Raw genomic sequence first — 8,699 nt, 5'->3', positions numbered from 1 at the left:
AATATTGGCTACTATGCTCTATGCACTTTCCTAATTAATCAAGGACATACTATATGTACTAGCTCCCAGTATATCCCTTAGTATTTCAATATGATGTCAGAGGAATATACTGTGGTCCTTTCTAGGTTATGTCATTTCAGCTATTAAAATGGAAGAAATTATTATGTTGAAGCTAATTTGCATTAGTTAGAGAACATGTTACAAACAACAGGCAATGGCTTAGGCTAGTTGAGGGGAAAAAATCTAAGAACTTATTGAAGATTAGAGCTGAAGATTAATGGCTTAAAGTAACAGTTTAAACAGCCCGATCTTTCAAGAGAGGAAGTGAAGAGTGGAAAAACTTTCATTGAGTTTCAGACAAAGGATAACTCACCACCACCACCACCACCACTACCACCCCAATGTTTCTCCTGTTGTTACCTTCCAAGTTATCAGTACAGATTGGTCAGGGATAGATGTTTACTGGGGGTAACTGGGTCGGATGATGACAGGAAGGCAGAGAAGTAATGACTTCACTTGACTGGTCTGACTTGCCCACATATTTGGCAGAAAACAGTCTATTTTCAATGGAAGAATTAGAAAATACTCAGATGAAAACAGCAGCAAGTGTAATCCATCTCTTAGCTTCTATGCACTTGTGGACACACGGGTGCGTATGCAGTTCTTATACATGTGCTTTTATGGGGAAGGATGCAGCACAAGATGAAAAGTTACAAGACAATCTAATATGAATACATAAAGGTATCCAAATTGTCATAGTGCAGGTTTAAGCTTTAATAATTTCAGAAGGGTAAAAGCTACAAATTATAAAGATCATCTAAACGTGGATCTATTTTAATTTCCATTCTCCCTTATAGTTTTGGGAATTAGAAATAATACTTTTTGAATTTTCATTTTTTTTCTTACCCTCTGAAGATGGCAGAGGAGGAAAATTAACATTGACAGTTAAAAATGTACAAAGTCATGTGTAAATGACATGCATGTAACTAAAAATGGAAATAGTGTTTTTCAAGTTGGTAGCTGTCACCCTTCTAAAATTATATTAACCTTAAATATGCACTATGACATTTTGGAAACCTGTATATATACACATACGTTAATATAAATATTAGAGTATCTTGTAATTGTACATTGTGTGCTCCATCCTTCCCCATGGATAAGTATGTATAAGAAGTGTATATGCACCTGTGTTTCCACAAGTTCATAGGAGGTTAGAGGTGGATTATAGTTGTTTTTGCTTTCACCCATGCAGTACCTTTTTTACCTCCATAATGTCTGTCTTCCAGCCAAATATTTGTGAAGGTGAATACATTACAGGGAGATACTAGAAAAAAAAAAACCACAAAAAAACGTGTATCTTCATTTAAATAAATGGATATAGAAAAATACGGTATGTAAATTTTTTAACAAAGGCCAATTTCATGAAAAAGTGGGGGTGGGTATAGGGGAGGGGAATTTCAATCTGTACTATCAAAATTTTATGGTCTTTATAGTCTTTTGCATCAAGCATGCGTCAAGGATGGTATATAATAAGCGTGGATAGAGGAAAGGCAGTATCTGGGATGATGTGTTCAGCCTTCTTCCCCTCAGGAAAGTGGTAGGTGGTATTACAAGGGGCTGTCTGCTGACACAGGTGGTAGGGTGTTTACAGTCTTTTGCATCAAGGATGGTATATAATAAACTTGGATAGAGGAAAGGCAGTATTTGGGATGGTGTTCTCTGCCTTCTTGCCCCTCAGGGAAGTGGTGGATGGTATTACAAGGGGCTGTGTGCTGAGACAGGTGGTAGGGGTGTAGAGATGGTGGTGGTAGATATTGAGTAAAATGGTTGGATACTATGTCTGCTTGAAGGGAATGAAACCTCCTGAGTGGAGTCTAACCTTCACTTCCTCTCTCATAGGGACTGAAAAACAGCCTACTTAGTTGTACAAGTTTGTCTTCGTGCCTAAATGTTTCTCCTTCTGGCATCTAAACTTTGCCTTATTCTCTTCTCTTTCTTCTTCCTCTGACGTTCTTTGTACTTTAGATGAGCCATGGCATTATGGTAAACGTGGCAGCTGAAGCCCTCCCTGACCCCGCACTCCACATGCTCCTGGAGGACTTCTAAGCTGGGGAACACCCTGCAGCAGGCCATGCACCTAAACCCACTTTCCTGGGCCACCAGCCACTCAGGTGTCTTAGCCCTGGGATACCTGCTCTGAGCTGGAGGCTGTGGTGGACTGTCAGCCTCCCCCCTTTTCTCCTGGGCTCTGCTGTCTAACATCGGCTCAGGGGCAATTAGGTGTTTCTCCACAGGCATATGAGAGACAGGGACATTTTTATGGACCTTTCCAATATAGAGCATTTCTTCCATTTTGATCTTTTTTGAGGGAGGCACCAACCCTTCCTTTGTATGGTATAAGACGGCTACACCCCTTTTCAATTGTACACGCATGTAGTAAATTCTCATGAGCCTTTGCTCTGTCCCAGGTACTGGGGACATAACGGGCTCATTATTAAGTGCATGGGAAGGAATTTCGGTACGTGAATTGTCAGAGGATTCCTCCGTTTGCTCCAAGACCTGGGACACAGGCATCTCCTTGATTTCTAGGAAAAAAAATTTGAAACATAAAAAGATTAGAAAATATATGTAAGGACTGTATGATTTAAGGTACCCATGCAGTTTGTGATCATGTGAAGTAAAAATAGATATATATGTGATATTTCAGAATTCTATGTGTGGTGTGCTGTATCTGAGGTATTGACATGGTAGAAGTATGTAAGAATGAGGATGATTAGCATGTTCATGTAGAGTTTTGGACATAGCTGGGAAGTGTTTCCATGTTGCTAAAAAAGTATTTCAAATGGGTGAGTACATGCTTGTTATGTGGTGTGACAGCACATGTGAACAGGGCAGGAGTGGTGCCTGTTCTTACTGTGACACAGTGAGATTGAGAGTTTTAGGGGAGGTGTGTATGTGCTCTCAGTGTTCAGCTCCATGAAGGTCTCAGGCCTGGTGCATGAAATGACATATGGTTAGTTAGGGACACAAGAGATGAAAGTTCCTTTCCTTAGGGCATGTGAGTTTGATCTAAAGAGTTTATCTGTGTGAGGGGATGTGGATTATTTATGGAATTAGCATGTAAATGGGTGAATCTGAAAGTGATTGTGTGAAGGAATGAAGGAAACAGTGCACCTGGTAATGCTATGAGAGAATGGGAAAGAGAGATGAGGAGGGAAGGCCTGTGTATATGAGAGAACAAGGAAAAAGGAGCAGAAATGGAGCCTTGCCTGGTATGGAGGAGGACAGATGTGTGAGAGAGTGTGAGGATCTGAGTTTATGCTCATTTGAGGAAAGGCTCTGAGTAAACTCCCCTACACATGTCAGCACTGTTCTCTACTTCAGCCACAGCTGGCCCTGTGAGGTGCTGCTGTGTTGGGGATTTGTGCTGAAGGACTTAGCTGAGTTCTGGAATGCACACTCCCTCCTTGTCCCTCTGCAGAAGCCTTAGTACTGCTCCTTCTGCCCTAAAGCCCCTTCTCTGTTTTTGAGGGGAAAGTGAACTAACAGAGTAGACTGAGGAACTGACCTACATCTCTTGACCAAACTCAGGTCCCACCTGTGTATTCCTTGTCATCCTCATCAAGACGGGGACGCTTGGAAGTGGTGGAGACACCAATAAGATGTTCTGAGAAGCCAGGCATTTCTCCAGCTGGGTGACTATAGGCTGGGGCCTCCACAGGTGATTCAGGCTGAGGCACTTTGTCTTGGCTGATGGGGTGTACTGGGCAATAGAATAAAATCGAACATTGAGATGAGGCATTTGCCGAGGTCTGTGTCAATTCAAAAATTATGTTGAGTGCACATGACATGTGAAGCATCATTACTACACATGACACCTCTTCTCATAGAAATTAATATGAGTTTCCATTTCAAATTCCATTAACTCCAAATTATAAATAAACTTGCTAAATGGTGTGTTTTGTGAATATCAGTGGGATTGGGTATCAAAGTGTTATTTGAATGTAATGTGCTTGCTGTGTTGGTTAAAACTGGGTTAGTGTTAAATGTAAGGTTGATTTGGTATTTGCTAATGTGAATATGGGATGAACTTTGTGTGATTGAAAAGTTTAAGGTTGTGTGTGCTTTCTGTCTGTTAGTACAGCACACATGTATGTAGATTGCATTATCAGTAATGTTACATTTATGTACTTTATATAATACCTTGTAATATATAAAGTACATAACAAGGGATGTTATTCTTGAGAATATACTCTTTGAGACTAAGAGCAGTTAGTGTATTTGCAAAATGTGAGGGAATAATTAAAGGTGATGCGAAAATGAAGGCAAATAAAAGAAATAATACCTGTGCTTTGAAAAAAATGGCATAGAGTTCAGATAAGTTAGTGTAACATTAGATGTGTGGTAATAGGTGATTGCATTAGAAATCAAAAAGTATGAAAGATTGAGTTCTGAAGGGATTAAGATAAAATATGGGAACTAAGGCCTAGCAGTATAACTCTTAAGCTTTCAGCAAGTAGAAATGTGTCCATAGTGAAAAATACATGCAATAGAATACCCACATCACTTTTTCAAGCAGTTCAGACTGAAAGCAACCCTATTGATTAGGTAATTGTAGTTAATGAAAATATAATATTCATGTAATGATATCTGTGGACCAAAAAAGAAAAAAGTTAATGTCATACATACCATGGGTAAATTCCACAAATACAGTGATTAGTGATAGGAGCTAGACACAAAGAATATATTATGCCCTTCTATTTCCATACAATGTAAAAATAAGGATACTAATCTAGGGTCTTAGGAGTCAGAGAAATTAGACCTGTTTGCATGTTATGGACAAAAATCCAGCACGGAGAATTTAGATGCATGTGGAAGATTATAAGGAAATGAATGATGGGACAGTGACAGCAAAGGGGTCTTATATGGGATGAATGTGAATGGGAAACTGGCTATGAAAACATATGGATGTGATGGTGTCTTTGTCTGGGTGTCTCAGCACTCTACCTCAAGTTCAGTTCTTGAGGATCCTACCATATAGGGCCTTTGATAAGTTAGTGCTTCACACATTCCTGGTAATATGACATGCCCATGGCCAGCTCACAGGAACATATCCTTCCACCTTTCCTTGATAAAACTCTCATCCCCTTAGGCCCTGCCATATTTTGTCAAATAGGACACGGTTCTCCACGGATCTCCTTTGGCTCATTCCAGCTGTTTTCAGTGTTTTCTCTTGGAAAGTATTGTTTCCACACTAAACCCACTAAGAATATGCAGAATCATTGGAGTATCTGTTTGTACTGGGCAGCCAGTTGTCCATTAATGGGCAGAAATGTTCAGCTCAACTCTGGTTTGTGTCTAGATCCCACCTCCCTTTGCATCCTACTCACTAGTCCCTCCTTACCAGCACCATTCCCCTTGTATGTGGAGGAGATGAAGATCACACTGTCTGAAGACGATGCCTTCGATTCTGTCTCGGGTTGAGTTATGGCCACTGCCTTGTGTCTGTGCTGCAAAGCATCTTCTGGTGAATCCAGCTTTGCTGAGAAATTAAAATAACAGATATACAGTCCGTGATTGTAATTTGTGTATTCATCTGTCCTTTAATCAAGGGCTCAACCACGTACCACATTCATTGAGCACACACGGCCTGGATGGATAGTGTAATGTGGTTCCTATGAACCTATTAAGTGCACTGAAGTAGTCACTGTGCCAATATATGTCCTGGGTACTGGGTTTGTTCAAAGTGGCTTCTTTGAAAATGGGACAGAGATTGCTGTCTTCATTCAACGTGGACATTACAACTATCTTATCTTTGTGAACTTCCCTTGCAGGTAGTTCTGACCATGAGATTACATTTCTATTAATACAATGGAAAATGAGTGGAAATGACATGTGCCATTTCAGGCTTCGCCATACAATCCTCGTAAGTGTCCCTTGGTGTTCTTCTGTTTCCTAACTGACTGGCTTGCAGGTTTCTCAAAGGCTCCAGTACCGGAAACCTTTCCATCTGGTTGTTGGGATACTGGGAAATAAAATTTCTAACATAAGAAAGGTAGATGAGGTATGTGAAGGCTGTAGGGATTAAGATGTCCATGACCCACATGAGAATTTGGAGTGAAAGTTCATGTACATATTATATTCCAGAATTCAGTGTGTGGGATACTTTGAGGTGTTTACATGGTATAACAATATATGAATGCAGATGTAGTTTTGTATGCAAGTATTTTTGGAATTGTCTGGTGAGTGTTTTTCATTTTGATAAGGGGAATGGGGAAGGAGTATGTGCATGTCTGCCATGTTGTATGACAGCACATGTAAATGGTGCAGGACTGGTCCTTGATCTTACTGTAAGACGGTGAGAGTGAGAGTATTAGGGAGGTGTTTATGAGACTCAGAATGTTCACTTCAGTGAAGAACTGAAGGCCTGTTATCTGAAGTGCCATATAGATTAGAAAGGCAACAGACGAAAGCAAATTTTCTTCAGGGCATATAACTTTATTAGAGTTCTACCTAAAAATGTTATCTGTGTGAGGGGATGTGGATTATTTATGGAATTAATGCATGAGCATGGGTGAATCTGATAATGATTATGTGATGAAATGAAAGTAAGCGTATACTCCGTAATGCAGTTAGAGAATGGGAAAGACAGATGAAGAGTGAAAGCTGTGTACCTGAGAGAACAAGGGATATGCAGGACATACAGATCCCTAGCTGGTATGAAGGAGGACTGATGTGTGAGTTAGTGTGTGAGGATCTCAGTTTGTGCTTCTCTGTGGGTAAGGTCTGAATAAAATATCATACACACTGGTCAGCACTGTTTATTGCCTCAGCTTCAGCTTTCCCCGGCCTGCTATTTTGGAAATTTGTGCTGAGCAACTTGATCCTGTCCTTGAAGACACACTGCCTACTTATCCCTCTGCAGAGCCTTAGTTCTAGTCCTTCTTTCCTGAAGCCATTTTTCTGTTTTTGAGGGGAAAGTGAACTAAGTAGAGAGTGGGATGAGCCATTAAGCTACATCTCTTGATTAAGTTCAGATCTCATGTTTTTTTTATTCCTTACCACCCTCATCAAGACGGGGACGCTTGGATGGTGAGAAAATACCGATGAAAGGTTCAGAGATGGCAGACTTTGCTCTTGGTGTCTGACTGCAGGCTGCGGACTCTCCAGTTGACTTGGGTAGAGTTGCATCGTCTTGGGTATTACATGGTCCTGAGAAATGGAATAAAAAGAACACTGAGATGAGGCATTTTCTCGTGTCTTTGTCAATTCAAAAACTGCATTTTGAGTGGACATTATATAGCAGGCATGATCATTTCACTTGACACTTGTTCTCACAGAAATTAAGGTGATTTTCCTATTTAAAATTATATTTACTTTAAATGATAAGTAAACACTTATTAAATGGTGTGTTTGGTGGATGTCAGTGGGATTGGGTATCTTGCATGTGATATTTCTGGAATTCTATCTATATAGGTTATCAACAACTTTGAATTATGCTTGAAAGACAGTATGCAAGGATTAAAAGGTGGATATCAACTCAATTTCTTCATGAAAAATTATGCATTTAGGAGATATATGGTGTTACTTTCATGAAGTTCTTAATGAATAGCTACATATTTACATTGTTATCTATACTGATATAGATATACAGACATAGATGCAAAAGGATACATTTTTATTTTTGAAAAAATTATTCACTATTGTGTCATTGTCCGTTTAAATCTTAGCCAAGCTCACTGCTCCTTAATTCACTGTTTAAGTTTATCATTATCATCATGCCTCATGATTGTGTATGCTATAAAATTATTCACATTTTTAGCAAAATGCCATGGTGAATGAAATGTACTTGGTGTTTAAGTTTATAATATATTGGTTAAAACCAGGTTGAGGTATAGTGTGTTATTATTTGGTGTTGCAAGTGTAAATGTGGGATGAGCTTTGTGTGACTGAGGAGGGTATGTGTGCTTTTTGTCTCCGTGTTAGTTAAGCACATATTTATGTGTGTAGATTGCATTGTCAATATTAATGGACTTATGTGCTTTACATATTATGTTGTTTAAATAAGGAATGTTATTGCTAAAAATATTCTCTTTGAGACTAGAGCAATTAGTGTATTTCCAAAATGTGAGAGACTAATTATAGACTGTGGGGACATGCAAATGAAGGTGTATAAGAGAAAGAAAACCTATGCTTTGAAAATAATGGCAGAGAATATTCTTTAATACTAGTGGCCCAGTTCACAAATGCGTGCACATTAAAAGGGAATTAATTAGAGGAAATATAATAGAAGTGTCAGAGAAAATTAGTAAAATGTACATGAAAATCTCCCTCCTGTCAGAGTCTGGGGTATGCTCCGGGACCCAGAGTCAAGTCCCCACCTACCTTCTTGTGCCTTGAAATCGCGCAAGACCCAAACTCGACTGGCCCCACTCCCATCAAGACCCCTCTCATACAATAGTATGAAATTTTGATCTTTGTGGAATATTTAATAAAATAGATGATGGGGAAAGTGAGTTCATAGGAGTTTGATATGGAATGAATGGGAATGGTAAAGATTGTCTATGAAAATATATAGATGTGATGGGGTCTTTTGCTTGTTTATCTCTACACTCCACCTCAAGTTCAGTTCTGAAGGATCCTACCACTTTGGACCTGTGTAAATTATTAGTGCTTCACATGTTTCTGGTTACACAACG

The sequence above is a fragment of the Pipistrellus kuhlii genome, unplaced genomic scaffold (assembly GCF_014108245.1).
Source record: "Pipistrellus kuhlii isolate mPipKuh1 unplaced genomic scaffold, mPipKuh1.p scaffold_m20_p_1, whole genome shotgun sequence".
Taxonomy (NCBI): domain Eukaryota; kingdom Metazoa; phylum Chordata; class Mammalia; order Chiroptera; family Vespertilionidae; genus Pipistrellus; species Pipistrellus kuhlii.
This window is presented reverse-complemented; position numbering follows the sequence as displayed.